General features: G+C 35.0%; 1 protein-coding gene and 2 long non-coding RNA genes across 4 annotated transcripts in view; 1 reads left to right on the plus strand and 2 right to left on the minus strand.

The window, feature by feature from the left end:
• Positions 1 to 22064, minus strand: part of unc5da (unc-5 netrin receptor Da) — a 357691-nt gene that overhangs the window by 164290 nt on the left and 171337 nt on the right.
• Positions 1 to 22064, minus strand: part of LOC141379840 (uncharacterized) — an 88438-nt gene that overhangs the window by 21136 nt on the left and 45238 nt on the right. The gene's annotated exons all lie outside the window — the stretch shown is intronic.
• On the plus strand, positions 8501 to 11349 carry LOC137490589 (uncharacterized). The gene is made up of 6 exons (XR_011010289.2): positions 8501 to 8557; positions 8878 to 8982; positions 9959 to 10087; positions 10262 to 10347; positions 10658 to 10700; positions 10798 to 11349. It is a non-coding gene; the product is annotated as an uncharacterized lncRNA (long non-coding RNA).

The raw sequence follows: 22064 nt of genomic DNA on the forward strand, positions 1-22064 counted from the left end.
CTAAAAATCTGAAAGTTACTTAAAACAATCTTTTGCGAAAAATGATTTCGAAATCTGAAGTCTTTAACATTATCTGACTAAGCGTTACAGTAATTTACCCTTTTCATGATCATCTATCCTCTACACTCTTTTTATATGCAACACAGGGAAGCAAAATCTTTCATTGGGAAACCCGTCTGACCTCATCACTGCAATCAAGAGCATAAAGAATCTTATGAACACAGCGTATCATTAAACCATCAATGCCCACATATCGACATCAGATTTAACAGCACAGAAAAAAAGAGTGTTTAAACCTATACTAAGCAAATGAACACACACCTTTCACATATGCTCATTAGAAAGACGAGAAGTGGGCTGATGGTCAGAAGGACATGTCTTTTCTCCACAATTAGTTCTGTTCAGCAAAACCACTCAATGTGACAAATGGACAGTTATTGAGCCTCATCTTAACATCATGCTTCAATACTGCACTACTGCATTAGCTTACTCTGGTCCTGCTTAACGCACACATACAAATACCTAGAATCAGCGTTTAAACTATATCTACCTTAAATTGCCTTGTTGTGTATCGTATGTATTGTGTCATGTATTGTTGCTGACCATGGCCTTCCCTTTATGACCACAGGGTACCCATCTTCTGATGACTACTTCCAGCAGGATAGCAAGCCCAGTCATAAAGTGCAAATCATCTCAGACTGGTTTCTTGAACATGAGTTCACTGTACTCAAATGGCTTCCACAGTCACCAGATATCAATCCAATAGAGCACCTTTGGGATGTGGTGGAAAAGGAGATTTGCATCATGGATGTGCAGCTGACAAATCTGCAGCAACTGCGTAATGCTATCATAGCAATATGGATCAAAACCTCTGAGGAACATTTCAAGTACCTTGGTAAATCTACGCCATGAAGGATTAAGGCTCTAAAGGCAAAAAAGAGGGTCTAGGTACTAGTTCCTAATAAAGTGGCCGGTAAGTATATATAAACACATATTACAATAAACATTGTTTTTACATTTAATTATTAGTAATTATACAACACCTTCAGATTAAAATCAATAACACTTCAAGTTAATCTTAATGTATTTACTAAAATTAACTAATTATGAACAATATTATAAAGCATTTACTAATCATAGTTCAACATTTACTAATATATTATTAAAATCCAAAGATATGATTGTTAACATTAGTTAATACATTCAGTTAACAAACTGACACAAATTAAAGTTAACTTAACTAACTAGCATTAACTAACTTTAACAAAGGTGAATATATAGTGTAATAAACGTATAACTAATTCTTTGTTCATGTTAGTAAATACATTAACTAAGGGACCATTATTTTAAAGTGTCACTTTAAAAAGTTGATTCACTTGATTAAAATAGTAACATCCACACAAATACATTACTCTTGCTTCGTAATTTTCTTAAACCTTACAAACTGACATTTTAATTTAGCATTAAAATTTTCACAGACTCACAGGCACAAACCTCTAAGACTAATTTGGAACGTATATAAAAGCAGTTTTCTAAGTTGTCCAAAGAACACAAAGAAAAAAGTATGAAAAATCATCTTCCTCCTCCACCATTCTGCAGCTCCACATAAACAAAGCTGTGGTGGCCCTGCTCACCTGATTAAATACACCCATCTGCCAGACTACAGACTGACCTCCAGCCTCTTCCATACTTATTTTAATACGTTTTCTCAAGAAAAAAAAAAAAAAAAAAAAACCTGCAGAAGATTATTTTTTGCACAAATTACACTAGCTGGTTTATTGTAAATTCACAGTCCAGTTAAGATGAGATATTACATGCAAAAATCTTGTCAATTATAGAATTTCTGGGTTCTGCAAAGAAAGCAAATTCAAAATACACTTTTAAGTCTTGCTTTTATCACTCTTTCCGATGATTTTAAAATGACAATTTTTTCTTCTGCTTTCATAAATATTCTACTGTGTATACACCAAAATTAAGTTTTATTCATATCTATATTCTAAAGATTTTTAAGAAGGGACATATTTATACATTCATTGCCTGTTTATATAAAGCATTTTATTTAACTTTTCTTCTTTTTATTATTATTATTCAATCAAGAAAACAGTTTCTATATGTTTCTCCATAAGAAATAAGCCATCACGAGATAAATTTAAGGTGCTGAATAAAATAAAAGTTATTAAAGCAGTGAATGAATTTAAGTATCTTGGCATAACTCTAGACATTAATTTAAAATTTGATAATAATGTTAAAAAAATAAGTAAGATGGTTAAGCTAAGTCTAAACTGTTTTCATTTTATTAGAAGATGTTTAACATATTAAACAGCAAAATTTTGCACAAAATGATATTCTCTCAATTGTCATATTGAATTAAATCATGGCTACGAGCCTCTTTAACTATTCAAGCCTATTGACTCAATATATACACAAGCAATTAAAATTATGAACTTAAAGCCAATGCGATGCCATCATAGTAGGGTTTTATGTAAACGTAACCTTTTTAGTTTTACTAGTTTTATTAAATTTAATTATCTTAAATTCATGTCAAATAAATGTATAAATAAAAATAATCCTGGTTGTTCACAATATTTTATAAATTAAGAAAATGTATACAAACTAATGCATATGTAATAAAATATGCTACATTTGCATACCTAAACATACCATTTTTAAAACGAACTTGCAAGACAATAATACAGTTGAAGTCAGAATTATAAGCCTCCCTGTATTATTAGCCCCCTTGTTTATTTTTTATCCTCAATTTCTGTTTGTTTAACAGAGAGATTTTTTTCAACACATTTCTAAACATAATAGTTTTAATAACTCATTTCTAATAACTGATTTATTTTATCTTTGCCATGACAATAAATAATATTTTACTAGATATTTTTCAAAACACTTCTATACAGCTAAAGTGACAATTAAAATCTTAACTAACAAGGTTAACTCAGGTTAACTAGGCAGGTTAGGGTAATTAGGCTAGACTATCGAAAAATATATAGCTTAAAGGGGCTAATAATTTTAACCTTAAAATGTTTTTTTTTTAATTATTATTAAAAACTGCTTTTTATCTAGCCAGAATAAAACAAATAATAGTAGTATTTTATTATTAAATATTCATATTAAATTTTATCAGACATACTGTGGAAATGTCCTTGCTCTGTTAAACATCATTTGTTTAAAATAGAAATATTTAAAAAAGAAAAAACAAATTTCAAAGTTGGACTAATACCTCTAACTTTAACTGTATATAATCAATCAATTGGGAGATCTGATCAACTTTGTTATTTTTTTCACCCTATTCACCTGCAGTGTCTTCCCTTTAATGATAATTTGATTAGGATAAAATGGTGCCGTTTCATCCATAATAAATGAAGTAAAAATCCATCCTGACGGAATGAAATGCATTGCGGGTCATCAGCGGGCCACACACCGCGCTCTCTTAACCCATCAGAGCTCGTATAGACCTCTCAAGATCACTCATCTCCAAGATAAACCCTGCCTCACCTCCCATTTACCACTTCATTCACTCTCTTACTCAATCTGGCCTTCTTTAGTGCCATTAACTGCTCGAGGTGGACTCTCTCTCTCTCTCTCTCTCTCTCTCTCTCTCTCTTCACATCTATACCTGTGCCACTGATTATCCTCCGCTACCAGGACTTCAACTGACTATCAGTATATAACTTGGAGAAGGATACAACTATATGGGAAATAAATAAATAGGATTTTGGGAAATCAACGAATCCTCAGTAGCTAAAGACGGTAAAAAAATGACCATAATTACAATGATAAAAACTGTAAAATGTCCACAGTAATCTTGGTTAACAGAGCATCTCCTTAATATACTGTTTATGATTAATTACCATTAATTGAGTTCCCAGAATTACCTGCATCATTTACTTTTTATGCCTTTTTGTTGACATTACCACGGTTATTTCAGTTGCTTTCAGAACCCCTCCATCTCTCTGATAAAATATAAAAAAATACATGCCATGAATGTTTGCTACAAATATAAGTTATTTTGCCTAGTAATCCCGTGTGTGTAAATTTTAAAGCTTAGTCTGCTGTAAAATGTTAAATGAGACTATTTTCTTGATTGTTCATCTTTTGATGGATTGACAAATTAGCTTGCTTAATCCCTCAAATTCAAGCTGACAATTCCTGAAATTTTATGACATGTTTAAAAATGTCTCTGCTTGTAGGTTCCTATCACAAAGTTTGAGCTAAGACTATGACCATCACAGACTTTTCCTGATTGGGGAAAAAAACAAAAAACAAAACAAAAAAACAACATGTACTTGTTTGTAAAAATCACATTCAGCACAAAATATCAAGACACTAACTATTTTCAACACTTATAGAAACAATACACACACACACACACACACACACACACACACACACACACACACACACACACACACACACACATTCATGTTGCTGACACCGAATTCTGACCCTACCATCCAAATGTTGCAATAGAAATTGAGACTCATAAGGCCAGACAATATTTCCAATCTTCTATTGTCCAATAGTGGTGAGCCAGTGCAAATTGTAGTCTCAGTTTCCTGTTCTTAGCTGACAGGAGTGGCATTTGGTGTGGTCTTCTGCTGCTGTAGCCCATCTGCCTCAAAGTTGTAACTAGTGGTTATTTTAATTACTGTTGCCTTTTACTCAGCTCAACCAGCCTGGCCTTTCTCTTCTGACATCTGGCATCAGCAAGTCATTTGCGCCCACAAAACTGCCGCTCACTGGATATTTTCTCTTTTTTAAAGACCATTCTCTGGAAACCCTAGAGATGTCTGTGCATGAAAATCCCAGTAGATCAGCAGTTTCTGAAATACTCAGTCCAGCCCGTCTGGCATGCCACATACATAGACACTAAAATAATCTTTCTTCCCCATTCTGATGCCTGGTTTGAACTGCAGCAGACCGTCTTGATCATGTCTACATGTCTAAATGCAGTGAGTTGCTACCATGTGATTGGCTGATTAGAAATTTGGGTTAACGAGCAGTTGGACAGGTGTACCTAATAAAGTGGGCGGTGAGTGTATATTGTTTAAGATGAATCAAGGAATCAAGTGAAATAAATAATAATGCTGGAAATTCAGCTTTGCCATCACTGCAACAATTTATATTTTACAACGTATTAACCCTTAAAGACCGAGACAGCCGCCCGCGGCTAAAAATAAGTATTGCTCTTAAATGTTTAATAACTTTTGATCCGCTGATCCGATTCATACAATTCAAAGATTGGCATAAAGAAGAGAATCTCAGCTTTCCAGTGCTGTATCACATAACATTCGCGGACTTTCAGAGGCTCCGGAATCAGTGCGGTTACGTCATCAAAATTTGACAACGCTGATTTGACAAAGAAACGCGCGTCACTGTGTCTCAGGACAAACCAGACATGATACATTGATACATAGTCCCTCCTCCATGCCCAGATTGGTTCAAACTCGCTATATCACAACAAATAAGCATAGGTTTCGCTTTTGTTTCTGGACCAACAAGCTTTTTGAACAACACGGAATGAGAAATAGCCATACATTTATGCGCGGCTAAATAAAACGCAAAAAAAAAAAGTTTTGCATGAAATAATTCTCATACTAAGTACTTTTGCATGCACAGCAGCACAGAAACATGACAAAACAGTGACACAGCAAAGACGAACTGCTGCTCTTGCTGTTTTCAAAAGACGCAAATGAAGGTGCAGCTGTTTGTCTGCATTGCAGACAACTATAATCAAATCCATATCCACAGACAACCATATCCATGCTGGCACATAAAACCTAAGGATGTTCCATATTGAATCTAGTTTAGTTATATAACTATTTATAGTATAGTAAATATTTATATCTATTTTTTACTGAGGATTTGCACCATGTTTATTTGGACTTTATTTGGACTTTGACACATTATTTATTATTTTCTTATTTTTTTATTTGTTCATTGTAAGTGGTGTTGTTTATAGTAACTGAAAATATATTATTTGGAAAAAGTGAAATTTGCTCCACTGTTCTATTATTTTGTAACATTTTTTTCTGTTTAGTTCATTCCCAGAACTTTTGAACAAATACATTGTCAGTAAATAAATGCATTTTTTTCCCCCATAAAAAAACGCCTTGGAATAACATTGAAATAAATTGCTATAACTTATTCATGGAATTGTGGATGTAGACAAAATTTATTTTGGAAGTATAAAACATCATAGCATGTATTTCTAAAGAAAGAAAAACAAACTTCATAAGGTTTTGTTTGAAATAACTAGAAAATGCCACTTTTTAAAAAAATCGTTTCTGGAAAATTCTGGAATATTTTCTGTCTGTTCATATGTTTTTGGACCAAAAAATATTTTAGACTGGACCTTTAAATGATACAGATTGAAACTTCAGGTTCTCCTGTTTAAAATGATATATGACACTTGAGGCTGACTGCTAAAATAAAAATAAAACTGCTTTTAAAAAAAATAATAATATAGGCCCATTAGGTGCCCACAAAATACCTCTAGGTCTTTAAGGGTTAAAAAACACCATCACAAACAAAATAAAACAAAAACAAAAAAAAAACTAATTTAAATTCCTATAGTCAATATTTTAATAATATGATCCACTAAAATTAAAATAAATACAATTATTATTATTATTATTATTATTATTATTATTATTATTATTATTATATTTTAAAATGTTATTTTCTGCTATTTTACCATGTACTATAATTTAATATCATATCTAAAGTATAAAATGCATGTTAATCTATATATGATCTATATCTATAATATATACATTTGTTCATGTAACAAAACAATGGTCCACAGGTTAATCTGGGTGATTGTTCTACCTATTCTCAACCATCAACAAGATATTTGCTCATTTTCCAGTCACATTCTATTTTTGACAGATAATTGGTTTTTATTTTGGACACACTGGGAAGTCACACTACTGTGGGATCTGTAAGATCTCAGTAGACTCATTTAAACATCAAAAGCTGTATTTTAAACTTCAAAAATATTCTAATTTGCTGTGAAATTGCGAGTGCTGTGTTTTATATATTTATTTATTTACTTTTTGCATATTACACATAGTAAAGGAAGCGGAAAAGAAAACACTTTTAAACATGTTACATGCACTCACATGTAACCCGGTTGCAAATATCCCATGCAATGACATGCATTTTAATGACAGACATGATAAAAGCAGTTTATTTGAACGAGTGAAACTGAACATCCTCTAGAGGTTTGAATTTAATTATATGGCTGTGGATACGGGCTCTGCTAAGCTCGACTGTCTGCCTCCATTTGATCAGAAACATTTCTGACACCTTCAGAGAATCTGCTTACTGTCTGCTGAGCTAAAGACGATTGATTCAGCAAAATATTACCATTCGGGGAAAGGGGAAGGTACATAAAAACTCCAGATTTCCAGCATTTAATAAACAAGCAATAACCTTTATAGAGCCATCTGTTCAAACAGAGCTGCACCTGCAAACAGACACAGTGCTGTAATGACAATAAAAGAGGACATGACTATTCTCTCAATTTGCACACACACACACACACACACACACACACACACACACACACACACACACAATCTCTCCACGTGCCAACCATTAGCAAGACATTATCTCTTTTTCCCCACCAGCATTTTGGTTTTCTAAATATCTACATACACTGTCATTTTTGTATTGCTTCAGAGGATAAAAAATACAAACTTACTAATTTCAGCTCTGTCTAGCATAATCAAAAAAACATTTAGTTCATATGTTCAGTTCAAAACACCCTTCATAAGATTTGTGTAACCCTTCTGTAAATGTCCATATTGATTTTTAACCATTTAATTTTGCATCCAAGTCGCACAAAACTGGTCTGAATTGTAACCGTTTTGTTTTGTTTCTTTTGTGAGGAAATTACAAACCAACATTTAGCTTTAGCTACATCCTGAAAGGCAAACACATAGCAAAGCAATACTATATATCTATTTATTATCTATTGAACTTTTGTGTTTTTTTTACTATACCTTTAGATATGCAAAGCAATTAAACATTACTTACAATTTTATAAGTTTAAACAAACATGTTTGCATATTGTTAGCACATTTTTTAGCATATTTTTGACAGAAATGTTAACACACTTGGTAGGAAATTCCAATTTAAGGGTTTATTTTTTGTTCAGTGGTCTAAACTATTTATGTTGACTTAACTAAGAGACTCAACTTGTTAAAAGTTCTTTTGTAAGCAACCTTTAGTCACTGCAATTAATTTTAGCATACACTACCTCACAAAAGTCTTGTCATGGTTCCTAGTTGTACACAGCAAATTCATCAGAGTTAAATTCTCGGTGTTGAAGCATTTCAGAGTAAAGTGTTGACGTTAAAGAGTTAGATTTTGATAAATGAATATAATAAGAGTTAGAATTGATTTTATTCAGTGCGAAATCAAGGAGTTATCTTTTCTACACTTGGTGGAGTTATTTCCAACATCCGGGAATTCATGCAGCCCCAGTCACTGAAGAATTTTCCAGACGCCATTTTCCATCTGAGGTTTAGAACAGCAACTGGTGAGTCAAACTACCTAAATGTTGGTATTTTTACTGACTTTCTTTAAGGAAATACAGTTGTAAACATATTGTTAAGTTAATAATTTTAGAATAGAGTGACAATTTTAAACTTCTGCGGTTCATTCATGGTCGTTTGTGTATCTAGCTTAACTGCATTACTATTGACTTCTTTTCAGAATGTTTTTATATATGCTCACGCATACATAGTGCATAAAAACATCAAATGTACATGTTCAACACATTTCTGTCACGCTTAATGCTATTTTGTGCGTTGTTACCCATCTGAAAAATAAAATCGACACTTCTCCTTTAATTTGAAGCAAACTAGCGAGGGAATCCCCGGAGCAGCCTAGCCTACTCTGCCCGGATGCTAACGGCAACACAGGACGGTTTCCATGAGCTCTGGAGTTTCTAAAACATATCTGGTGAGTAAATGAACATGCTTACTTGTAAAAGGCTTCCTGACTGAAACATATGATTGTTTGTTATTCGTGTACGTTAATTTGGTTATTTTAAACACCGCAGCTCTTTTAAACTGGTTCATTCGTGGCCGTCCATATAACGTTAACGTTAGTCCATAGACTCGCGTGATAACGTAACAGTTACGCTTGAATTATATTAAGTGTTGACAACCATTAAAGTCGGAATGTTAACATTAATGTCTTTAAATGACCACGTTTGCACTTTATCAGACATTTGACGTTACAGAAGTCTCCCGGAAGTTGCGGGACTAACGTTAACGTTATCCCGCAAATGCACAGAGACTCCCAGATGCCCAAGTAGATGCCCGCAAATGAATGATAATCTCCTGGAAATCGCGCGTCTCCCGCCCGGTCATTAAACACTTTACACACCCCTCTCCACCGCATCCCTCCCAGCTCTTCAGGTACGTCGCACGCAAGTCACCCCCACCGCTCTTCAGGTACGTCGCGCGCAACTCATCTCATTGCTCTTCAGGTTCTCATCTCTCCCGCTAACGTTACCTCCCGCAAATCAACTCTGTATCCCCCGAAAATGACTTTTCCCAACTCGGGATGTCTGACGTTAGTAAGTTAGGCTATTTCTGTAGTCAGGAACATCTAAGTCAAGCTTTTTCTCCCACATGATATTGTGCTTAAAACTATAGGCTAAACTTAGCATGTACTGTACACAACATTTCCTTTTTATTAAAGACAATTTAGTGCGTTGTAAACAGCCACCTGTCTGTAAAATTAATCAACTGATTCATATTTGAGCAGCCTAATGATGATATAAGTTTGATTTTTAGATTTATTATCAATAATCAACATCTGAATCAAAAGATATGTGAAAATGTGTGAGGCATACTTTGTGATGTTTATCTCTTTTATCTGAAGGTTATGCATATGTGTTTGATACTAATGTGTTGTTGTTTTTTAACAGCCACAGTTCTCTATACAATAACACAAGACCCTGTGACGGTGGCTGATTAGAGACGGATGGTGTATTTCCAGAGTTGGTGAAATGACACCAAGCACACCTTCTTGGTCATATGTGGTGATAATAATGAAGGTATGTTTGATAAAGTTCTTTATTTGTTTCACAATAAGCTGAGAGGGTATTAGAGCATTAGAGAATAACAAATGACATGACGGTGATGAGTTTTGTATTGTGGGTGAACTGTTACTTAAATAATGTTTTGCTCTGCTTTGCACTTTTCCTCTTCTGCTTATCCTAATATTTTAGATTATATTTGGACCTGAAACATCTGCTAGACTCCAGGAAAGGTGGCGTCAATACTGGACCTGAAAGGGCCTAACAAGTTGAATCTGGTAAAGAAACATGCACGCACACACACACACGCACACACACATGCACGCACACGCTTACAGAAAACTGTAAGTTTATGAATATTTTTTACACTGTGGCCAATATTTTTGGGAAATCAGCATCACTAAATGATATAAAAGATTTTAAGCTCCTCTAAATTTTGCTCCAAGTGTTGTGTTAAATTCAGGATTCTGGACAGACAGCTGCCTGTTTTTCCAGTTCTAGACATAGTGGTTAACCTAATTGTTTTTGGAGATCCAACAGTGATGTATGTGTTTTTTCTACTTTTCCATATCCTGTCACCTCAACCAGCTGGGAGAGTCAAGTTGTGGATCATCATGAAGATTTTCAAAAGGTGAGTTTAGATTTCTTGAATGTTTTATTTACTTTAAATGTTCTTTTAAATATATCATAGAATTTGATTGCAATTTGTTTTCAAACATTTTTCTTAGTCATGCTGGAGTCTTGAAGAGTTCTTAGATGAGCATCCCCCTACAGTATATCCGTGCTTCAGGAACCACCAGACGAGCGATCAGCAGCTACTACTGTACATCGTCATGGATAAAAAGGTCATCCTGTGGCTGGGAAGCACATCTTTCACAGGACATGCTTGATGAGATTTCCTAGCTCCAGTTTGTTTTCACACAAGTTTACAGCATTTATACCTTCATTTAAACTGCTGTGTTTGATATGGAGGACCAAGGAAACACCAGAAGTGAAAGATTTGCACGCCAAGTTGTTTAAAATGTAATTTCAGAAGAAAACTATGAGTTCAGAAGAAAACTATGAGTGACGCTATATTGAACTTTCAAATTGCTCTGATGAAACATCAAGTTTGGACCAAAGGACTGAAACAGCCTTTTTGAGCACTGGTCATACATATTTTGTTGATACTGTCTGTACTAATAAAACATTTAAAGCATATTTGACATTGTTGCATTTTAAAAACTGAATGAATTGTTGAAGTGGTGAATGTTTTCAAATAAAATGTTTTTTCTTTTGTAATTTACAGTCTATTTGAACTTTTTACCATTTTTACACTCAAGAGAGTTGAATAAAATAACAATATATTACACCAGGCGGTGTTGAATATAGTTACATATTTTAACTCTGCCCAGAGTTAAAATTAACCCTTTCTTCGGTGTCAATGTGCCAACCCTTTTGAAAGTGTTGATTTAAGTCTGTTTTGAGTGGACCCCATGAGACACTTTCAAAGGGTTGAAATTAACACCCATAGAGTTGTTTTGGGTCCCCATATTTTGCTGTGTAAGAGCAACAAATAATGACTTCTAGTTGATCATTTGGAAAAGTGGCAGAAGTTAGATTTTTTTTTTTTTCTTCAGATGAATTATCCATTGAACTGCATTCCAACCATCACAAATACTGCAGAAGACCTATTGGAACCTGCATGGAGCAAAGATTCTCTCAGTCAAGTTTGGTGAAGGTAAAATCATAATCATTTAATATTGGGGCATGTGAGAGATCTACAGAGTGGATGATTTGTGCTGCCCTTTACATTAGAAACCACAGGAGTGAGCTAATATTTTGGCAGGATAGCACTCCCTCTCATGCTTCAGCCTCCACATCAAAGATCCTGGAAGCAAAAAAGGTCAAGGTGCTCCAGGGTTGGCCAGCCCAGTTACCAGAAATTAACGTTTTTGAGCATGTCTGGGGAAAGAAGGAGGGAGCATTGAAGATGAATCCAAATAATCTTGATGAACTCTGAGAGTCATACAAGAATGCTTTCTTTGTCATTCCAGATGACTTCATTAATAAGTTTTTTGAGGCATTGCAGAGAGTCATACACAATATAAACTCTTTTTCCATTGCACCATGACTTTATATTCTACAAATACAGGTTTGTACTAGCATATATATGAGTAAAGGAACACTTCCTTTTAAAAGATTCTATTTTATCCCTTTTACCAGATGTAAGAAGTCTTTGGTGACTTCAGAATGTGTCTCTAAAATTTCAGCTCAACATCAGACTATTTATTATACAATGTTGCTGTTGTGATTCCATGATTCCATAGCAATTTTACAGTATTCATTACAACATTGTCTGTTTTAAAAACGTCTTGAGGTGTGGCTGATCACAGAAAGTTGAAACAGATCTTTTAATCCCAGTTTCTTTGCAAATCCTATCATGTAGACATGTTTAAATGTGTTACTATGGACACGTTAATACACATCTGTCAATCAATTTGGTGGGTGGAGAAAACCACACTCCTACATTACATTCCGGTGAGCCTCAATCGCTGGAATTTGGTTCCTATTTTAACGTCAGGAAAGAGAAAAAGGAGACTTATTGTGTTTATATCACTACACTACAGCTACAGATTCTGTCCAAACAGCCTCCAAAAGTTGATTTTGCATCACAGGTGCCCTTTAAGCAAAAATGGACACATTATTGGTCATGCTTCACATGAGAGATGTGCTGAGTAGATCTGCTGCTGTCATCATGTGCGACCAGCGTAAATGACGAAGACAAGAAAAGTAGAGGGATGAGACAGAGAAATGAGTGAACCATACTAACTGACAACCCTGATGACATACTACATTACCCATGATTCCAACTGGGGCTATGCTGCTCATTTGCTTTAAATGTGACACCACCCATTACTTACAGGACGATTTCTGTAGAAATGCAAGAATGCTTACGTGTTGAAGCCTCACACATTAGTTCAAATGATTTTAAGATCACAGTCAGCACATGTAAGCTGTTTCTGTGGGCCATTTCCTGGGCAATGATGATGATCTTGCACTTGATCATAGACTTGATGATCTTGTCATATTAGTATGTAATCTCTCTGCGTTTGACCTTCACAATCAGTTATTTTATTTATTTATTTTTGACATATCAGACTAAAATCCCTTCCCTTTTTATGATATGACCGGTAAAGCAGGAGTTTGGGGGTTGCTGGTAATTTTAAACAAAATATGTTGAGTAGAAAAGACAAGCATTTTCATTTACTATTAAAACAATACAATATACACAGCTGCAAATATACAGTAAATGCACATCACATTAAAAAGTGTAATGGGACCACGATTGTAGCAGAGCTTTTATTATATCACAACCAATCACTTCCAGTTCTTCTTCACATGTTCACGTGGAGAAGAAACAGTTCTGTTTAATCATACTACATACATGTTATGCTTCTGTTATAATCTGCTCTGTGCAGTCTATTGAAATGCACTAGATCCTTTGGATTCATCTTCAATGCTTCCTTCTTCATCTTTCCCTAGACATGCTCAATATTGTTCATGTCTGGTGACTGATCTGGTCAATCCTGGAGCATCTTGACCTTCTTTGCTTTCAGAAACTTTGATGTGGAGGCTGAAGTATGGAAATGAGCGCCATCCTGCTGCAGAACCATGATTTTTCTTTCACCAAACTTGACTGGTTTCTGTGAGAATCTTGGGTCCAAGTGGGTTCCAATAGGTCTTCTGCAGTATTAGCAATGATTGGGATGCAGTTCAACAGATGAAAAATCTGCCTTCTGCAGCTTTTTCGACTGATCAACTAGAAGTCAAGTTACTTGTTGCTCTTACAACTGGGATCGATGACAAGACTTTTGTCAGGAAGTGTACACATCCAAAACATTTGTGATAATGTAAATATATAAGTCAGCAAAATGTAAAACACTGTTCTGGTGTGTTTTTTGTATATTGTAATAATGCAATCATATCATTTGTGTTTTTAAATGTTTAAGCTTAAAACCATTTATTTAATTAATGTTAAAAACATAGTTAAACTACAATAAAAATTCTATTCTGTTCTAAAAGTAAGAAAAGGATTAAAAACGATAGCTACTTGAGGCTGCAATAACAATGAGACAGAGTTTTACGCATGAATGCCTATATTTCCCATTACTAAAAGTCCTCTGAAGCACAGGATGATGGACAAGAGCCGAGGCAAACTCTTTCCTCCAGCACCTTCCTGATGCTCAGCCACATCATCACTACAGCAGCCGATGTAGATACAACCGGATATTGACTGCAGTGTCTGAACACATTAGATTCTGTCACTTCCAAAACGACAGTGCGGACCATCAGCCCTAAAGATCGAAAAACCAATCCTAGCATGAAGTCCATTTAAAACATTAGTCAAGGTTAAGACTGCAGCAAAATTGTCATACTGTATTTTTTTCACTCTACACTCTCAGAAATAAAGGTACACAAGCTGTTACTAAGGTGGTACCTTTTCAAAAGGTACACATTTGTACTTGAAAAAACCAGGAGGAAACCCACACGAACGCAGGGAGAACATGCAAACTCCACACAGAAACACCAACAGACCCAGCCGAGGCTCGAACCAGCAACCTGCTCTACCTACTACCTACAGTGACAGCATCACCTATATTATATTATATTATATTATATTATATTATATTATATTATATTATATTATATTATATTATATTATATTATATTATATTATATTATTATTTTATATTATATTATATTATTCATTCATTATTTTCTTGTTGGCTTAGTCCCTTTATTATTCTGGGGTAGCCACACCAGAATAAACTGCCAACTTATCCAGCTCGTTTTTCCACAGCGGATGCCCTTCCAGCTGCAACCCATCTCTGGGAAATATCCACACACTCATTCATACACACACTCATACACTATCGACAATTTAGCCTACCCAATTCACCTGTACCACATGTCTTTGGAATGTGTAATTAGGGTAATTAGGCAAATCATTGACGAACATAAAACACAAACACAAAAAATGTTGCTTAAGGGAGTTAATAATATAGACAATAACATGGTTTTTAAAAATATAAAAAATGGCTTTCATTTTAAATTAAATAAAACAAATAAGAAGAAAGAATAAAAAATGTTATCATAAATACTGTGAAAAAGTCCTTCCTCTGTTAAAGATAATTTGGGGGAAATTTTGAAAACTAAATGTCACAGGAGGGCTAATAATTGTGACTTCAACTGTACATGCTTAGGTTTTGTATAAAAAGTTTGTCTACATTAGACTGTTTTTTGTTTTTTTGTTTTGTTTTTTCATGGTATGACACGAATTAAGCCATCTTTGTCCACACAAACACATACAAAGCCTGTCATTTACAGCACAAAAGCAATAAAGACCTTTCATCAGGCCTCCAGATTCGTCTCTGCACTGCACCATTGCGTTAGCCCTGACCTTAGCTGTGTTTTCTCTTCTCTGCTGTGACGACCAACACATTCCACCAATGAGCTGACTGAGAACTTTTCAGATGGCTTCGTTTTAGCCTCCTCAATTCCCAACTCTTTTCTAGCTGTCAAAAAATGTTGTTAACCCCATTTCCCCTGACAGAATCAACAGACTGTGAGCATTAGCCTGCTAGGTTTTCTCAACATTATGGCTGAAACATGAAACAGAGCTAAAATTGAACCGTTAAAGGAATCCTGGTCACTTCTAGCCTCTATTTCACCCTGAATGTAACCTCCTAACAACTATGTCCATTTGAACTGAGCAAGATTTTTTTTTTTTTATTCTAGGGCTTTAGACCAGCAGGGCGCATTGGCATATTCTTATGTGCAGCACAACTCAATGGAATCATTAAGAAGCAAAATATTGTCAGGTTAGATTTACTGCTACGATTATTTTCCTCATGACATGAGGAGGGCCAAAGACGCAAGAAAAACTGAAGAAAACTAGTGGTTAACATCATGGTTGCAGCATTTTATTAAAACGTAAATTTTGAAATAAACTTTGTGTTTGCTAGCGCATTGTGTATCTGGATGTTTATGTTACTGGCAATTTAAAATTTTCATTAATTTATTCATCTTCTTTTCAAGCTAGTCCCTTTATTAATCTGGGGTCACTACAGCGGAATTAACCGCCAACTTATCCAGCATATGTTTTACGCAGCGGATGCCCTTGCAGCCGCAACCCATCTCTGAGAAACATCCATACACACTCATTCGTACACATACATACACTAAGGACAATTTAGCCTACCCAATTCACCTGTACCGCATGTCTTTTGACTGTGGGGGAAACTGGAGCACCCGGAGGAAACCCATGCAAACGCAGGGAGAACATACAAACTCCACACTGAAACGACAACTGACCCAGCCGAGGCTCGAACCAGCAACCTTCTTGCTGTGAGGCGACAGCACTACCTACTGTGCCACTGCATCATCCAATTCAGAACTTCTATAGCATATAAACATGCAACATTTTTGTGGTATTTTACTGTTTTTTAAAAATTCAGTTTTCAATATTTAAAATATATTAACAAAGGATTGTTTATTCACCTGTGACCCACCTGCAAAAGACTGAAATGGTATTGTTCTTTCGTTTGTTCATTTGTTTGTTCATTCATTTTCTTTTCAGCTTAATCCCTTTATTTATCTGGGGTCGACACAGCGGAATGAACCGCCACCTTATTCAGCACATGTTTTACGCAGCGGATGCCCTTTCAGGTGCAACCCATTACTGGGAAAATATTATTATTATTATTATTATTATTATTATTATTATTACTATTATTAGTATTATTATTATTATTATTATTATTTGATCTGCTAGACCAAAGGATTTATTGTGATCTGTGCAATTTTACAAGTCATTGTTCTTGGGACCTTTGCTATTCAATTCATAGCTAAAAACTGGAGTCATTTTATTTGTTTTTTTACTGACAGTTGTGGTGAAGTTATAATCCATCTCTTCCAAGATTCACCCCTGTGAAACACCCCACCAAATAACAACCTAAATTGAGTGTTCCTCACACAGGTGAGTGGGCTTTACAAACCACCTGTAGAAATACTCTTCCCTCTCAAAAAAAAAAAAAAAAAAAAAAAAAAAAAACTCCCTTACTCTAACATGAAATTCTTTGAGCATTAACAGTTTCTTTGTATGATACAAACTTCATGTATACTGCTTCTTTGTGTTGATTTCCTAAATGTCTCCTCAATTGTAAGTCGCTTCGGACAAAAGCGTCGGCCAAATGACTAAATGTAAATGCAAGTGGTCAGAAATGAATTCAGATGTAAATGTGCGCATATTGACTCAGAGTATGTGTGCTAAATGTGGTATGCGAGATCTCTGTATCCCTTAAACCAATGTCAACTAACTTATTAAAATAACAGTACTGAAAATTTAAAAAAGAATAAAACAAACAAGTTTTATTAAAGCTGACCACTAAAGCAAAAATACACATTTGATTATTTGACATAAATAATTGTTTTAGATTATTTAGAACATAAAGCCCAAATAAGACCTTACATTGTATGTGCACGTGTTTACAGTGCATGCCAATGTCCTCTCCAGAATAGAATGTGCATCCTGTAAATGCACAACCAGGTTTTTTTGTCAAGTGAATAATTTGTGGCTCATTTATCTGCATATAATGATTTCTAAAGTACTTTGTTTGTCCACAAGTTGTCAACAATAAAAGTGCAATGTTTAGCAGTAAGAAAAGTTACAGCCTTAGTCTGGTTTATACTTTTGCATCAAGAGATCGGCATAAACCACTTGCGAAACAATAGCTGGAAGTAAGCTTTTTATGTTCCTCTGTGTTGCGTTTCTTTGCTGGTGTTTTGTTTTTTCTAAACGCTACCTTAATGTACAAGCGGCTCAAACTCGCTCATTTTGAGGCGGGAACCAGAAAACAGAAAACAAAACTTTCCATCTGGAGATTCTGCATGGGACTTGACACCTGTAAGCACTTGCTCCAACGAGATCGCGCAGCTCTCAGTCCCACCCACACTTGTCAGCACTACCAAGTTGACCAATCGCAAAGCTTTTTAAATTAAGGTTTAAATTAGTCTTTAAGCATGAACAAGGGTGTGTCCAAAATTGCAAACTTCCTTATTAAATAGTAAGTGAAAAACAGTATGTGAGCAGAGTAGTATGCGACAATTCATAATATTCGGAAAACATAAAGCGAAAAAGTACACAAATGACCAACTACTTACAGAAAGATTCTGTAGTGCGCATCCAAAAGACAATTTCTATCCTATGATTCCATGCGAAAGAATAGGAACGAAATGATGCAACCGATGTGGGTAGGTCATGTGATAACAACAACATGGCAAATGTAGTATGTCCGAATTCCATTCATACTACTCACATTGATACTAATAGTACATGCTTTTCTAATGGTTGTGTAATAAATTCAAATTCTAATGTAGTTCAGTATCTAAAGAGTAGTGTGTGATTTTGGACGTAGCTTAACACACCAGGAGGTTTACAATTTCATTCTAAACAACTACAGAATCATTCTTATCCTTCTGCACAAAAAGCAGAACACAGAAAAATATTTTTGCCTCCATATATACAGTAACATACAGACAAGCACTACTGTATTTATCATGAAACATAAGAAAAAACACATTACGTATTGGTTTTAACCATGCCATCTTCTTCTAGAGAATGTGAAAATGCTTCAGCTGGTTTGAGATGTTAGTGTATTATGAAAGAATATAGCTAAGAATACCTCTTTTGAAGTGCTGGAGGTCTCCAAAGTGCTTGTATATGTGTGCTTGAGTTGCTCTTTGCATGAATATGTAAAGCTCTCCAGAGATACATATGATCTTGACACCTTCCATTGTACAAGTGACCGGCTGGTTGGCAGCTTTTAGCCCATAGTTGTAGCATGCTCCTCAGGAGACCTTAAAGAAACAGGCCCATTGCCGTGTGACAGTCGGGCTTTGATCACAGCAGTCATTATAGTCCTCGCGGGACTAATTGGTGAACCGGACTTGGGCTGATTTCTGAAAGCGGCTCCCGCAAGTGGAATAGGTCTAGTGGGATGTAATCATGAGCTGTGTCAGCAACCTTTCATCAGCTTTAAAGAGAAGGGAGCATTCACACATTTACTTCGAACCTTGAAATTTAAAGAGAGGGATACATGTGGAGTTACACGTGGACAAGCTCATTTAAAGGCAGAAAAGAGGTCAGTAGATTTCATAGCACAGAAAAAAAGAGGTTTCTAGCCAAAGTAAAATAAATAAATAAAAAAATAAATGAGATCAGCTGGCAGAATGCTAAAGCTACGGTACTGTAGGGTTACATACAATTAGGTTTAGTTAGATTTATCACTGATTTACTCCTGGTAACATCCAAGTTAAGTGCCAATTCCTACTACCCTGCAGGTACAGGACGTCAACATGACGTCATATTGACGTTGTACCCAACGTCATGGGGACATGGGTTTTAGTTTGGAAATGAAAATCAGGTTGACATCAGAATCCAACCTCAGGCGATGTCAATGTCAAACGTTGTCAACCAAATATTAACGTCTAATAATGTTACAACTTGATGTTGTGTGGATGTTGGATTTTGGTCACTTTTCAACACAACCTAAATCAACCAAATATCAACGCAATTTGATGTCGTTATTTGACGTCAAAAATAACGTTGTCCTTAGACGCTGGCAAGACATTTACTTTGACACCTGACGTCATGACCTAAATCTAACCTAATATAAACGTCTTATGATGATGTGTGCCTGATGGGTATTAACTACTGAATTATTACTTCTTGCAAAAACAGAAATAATAAGCAATAAGAACTATTTGTTATTAAGATATTGGCTGTTTATTAAAAATAAACCCAACTTCCTTATTAATTATTAATTGCAAATTAACAAATCTTGAGAGTTAAAAATCTTAGTTAATAATTTTGTTAACAGCCTTAAAATAAAGTGTGAACAAAAAGTCCTATCCAGGATTGGGTCCATCAATCTAAGTATCTGTTAATGCAGTTATAAAGCTCTGGAACTGCTTGTGGAGACATTGAATTGGGATGGTTATGACTATGAATATGCCAGCATTCCACTACAGCCAATGAACAACTGTGAAACAAGATGCTGTATAGGGATTTTGGGCAGCAGAGATTTTCAGATTAGAAGCAAGGCATGTTACAGTGAATGCCACCAGATTTCATAATTGGTTAGAATTGAAGGAAAAAAAAAAAAAAAAAAAAAAAAACTACTGTAGTCCGAGCTCAGTTTATGGATGATTTAAAACTTTAACGTTACTTCTGACACATGCACATGCACATATATACAAATACAAACATATGTATACAAAAATACAATTTATATAAATCTATAATTCTGACTTTTTAAAAGTAAATCTATTTTTTCTCACCACTGCAAGTTTATACATATATTAAGCATCAGAATTCAGAGGAAAAACATCCGAACTGTTAAATAAAAAGTGTTTTTTTAGTAATTTTAGTACTATTTAGTGGAATAAAGCTTCCATAAACAAAATAAGAACAATATGCAATTAGATTCTATGAAAAATCTAATAATATTTAACTTAAACATAATTTAAAAATAACAAGTCAATGAAAAAAAAAATTAGTTGATCAAAACACAACATTTTACTTAAGATATGTGACCCTGGACCACAAAACCAGTCATACATGTAAAGTTTTGGAAACTGAAGCTCATACATTACATGAATAAGCTTTCCATCATGTGTTGTTATGATATGACAACATTTGGTTGAGATTAAATTATTATTTTAAAATCAAAGATCTGAAGGTTAAAAAAACTCTCAAGAATGAGAAAAGCACATTTAAAGTTGATCAAATTAAATGCTTATGCATTTTTCTTACTCCCAGGGCTGTTTATATCAAAGTTGATGTTTAGCCAAACCATGTTGGTGTTTCGTAACATTTCATTTTTACGAGGTGGGTTGTTAGCTGAACTCTCACCCCACAACCTGGAGGACCAGGATATTCACACACACACACTATGGACAATTTAGCTTACCCAATTCACGTATAGTGCAGGATTAGGGAAACCGGAGCACCCGGAGAAAACCCACACGAACATGCAACATGCAAACCCCACAGAGAAAGGCCAACTGACCCAGCCAATATCCTGACACTTTATCCAACCCATCAGATTATGCTACCAAAACTATATTTGAATGGTTCTGAGGTGGGGATTAGAGATTAGATATGTTAGGGCAATATTACAACTTCATATCACACTACTTAATATAAAAATTTACCGTGCAAAATCTGATGGGTAGCATATTGCGTCATCAAAATGTGCTTGGACAATCTGTCAAGGTAGGATGAATCGACAGAACACCGGGGCTCAAAACAGCGGGCTTCTTGCGTTGAGGCGTCAGCGCTACCCACTGCTCCACCGTGCCGCCCACTTTATGCATTTTACGAATTAATAACATTTTTTTTTAATTATTTTAATACATTTACAGTAGGAAATGTTTAAAATGTCTTAATGGAACACGATCTTTAATATTCCAATGTTTTTAGCATAAAATAAAAATCTGAAATGTTGACCCATACGTTGTATTTTTGTATATTACCAAAAAGTATACCTACGCAGACAATGGTTTTTGATCCAGGGTCATGCATTTTAAAATGTAGTGAGAATCGATAGTCTTTAGGTCGATATATATGAGATGCATAACACAGTAGTTAAGTTTGCATTATTTATAAGTGACAGATCACTAACAGTAGGATGGGATGTGATCTTCAAGCTTGGGCTGGCTAACTACCTACTTCAAAAGTGTAGCGTGACTGTAGCTTAACTACTTGAAAAAGCTCCGGAAGCTAAAGTTTCAAAGTATCTCCCTCAAAACTGCTTATATGAGGGAAACATACAGAGCCATGTATATGAGGCAGAAATAATGAGGCACAGATAACTCCAACTCAGGGCAGAAGTTTCCTTATTCTTCTTCTCTCACTGTGCATATCAGCTCAATCTGTCCATCTCTCTCC

This window comes from Danio rerio, chromosome 21 (assembly GCF_049306965.1).
Source record: "Danio rerio strain Tuebingen ecotype United States chromosome 21, GRCz12tu, whole genome shotgun sequence".
Taxonomy (NCBI): Eukaryota; Metazoa; Chordata; class Actinopteri; order Cypriniformes; family Danionidae; genus Danio; species Danio rerio.